Consider the following 1031-nt stretch of genomic DNA (forward strand, 5'->3'; position numbering starts at 1 on the left):
CGGCCGGAAGCAGGGACAAGTGCCGCGCTCGCGCCGCTGCGCTCAGCTGGACGAGGCGGGGCCGCGCTTGGTATCGCTCGCCCCACTGCCGCACTATCAGCAGACCGAGTTTCGTGTCAAAGGTTGGTACGTCGGTTTGGTGCAGTGTGCAGGCGAGCCAGTGACGCCCGCGCCGCTCGTTGCCTAGCCCGTGCCCGCGCACTCCTGTCTGCAGCCGACTTCATAGAGGCACGTCATTTAGTGCGGTGGTGCATCGTGGCCTGTAACTAGGCAGTCAATTGGACTCACGGTATTGTACCGGGTGGCCGGCTCTCCGGCTGCTCTATCCTAGTTACTGATCTGTTGAACAGCTCACACGACCAGTCGGGTTAATGGGGTTTATAGTTTGTTTTCATCGTAGATGCCCATAGCGCCGCACGGCCCGAGCGAGTGTTGGCGGGATTTCATTCGCCAACGCATCTGTGCAGTGTGGCTGTTCAGCACGCTGACATGAGGGCCACCATCGCTTGTTGGTCGGGGCTATAGGTGCTTTTTCTAAATTCTATTTTAAATTAATCCTTGTTTGTTTTCGCTTCCTATTCTTTTCCTCACTACATTTTAAAAAAAACATAAATCTCATACCGCAAGACGCAAAGGAACTCTTAAGAGTTTGGCGAGGGGGTCCGGTATTCGTCATGTAAAAGAAATGGAGAAATTCTCAAATAACTCACAAGAATATCCATCTCCACCGATACGAGTAGGGGGTATGCAACCCCCGCCCGCCCACACGCGTGTACCCCCGGCATCCAGTTTTAATTTTGGAAGCAGGTGGAGGCGTATTCCTATGCTACGACGCCAAGTTTCATACTCCTAAAACTATGGTACCAAAACTGTAAAAAATTGCATTTTATGTTCTTATTTTGTATCTGTAACTGGAACGAGTACAAATCATAGCGATCCTGTGCTAGCGCTTTCTTTTAAATAAAACATTTTTTTGCATATGAATTTATGCTGCATTGTTAGTTTTTATCAGATGGCTGTCATATTTTTTC

Source organism: Frankliniella occidentalis, unplaced genomic scaffold, assembly GCF_000697945.3.
Source record: "Frankliniella occidentalis isolate FOCC.00 unplaced genomic scaffold, Focc_3.1 Scaffold10, whole genome shotgun sequence".
NCBI lineage: Eukaryota > Metazoa > Arthropoda > Insecta > Thysanoptera > Thripidae > Frankliniella > Frankliniella occidentalis.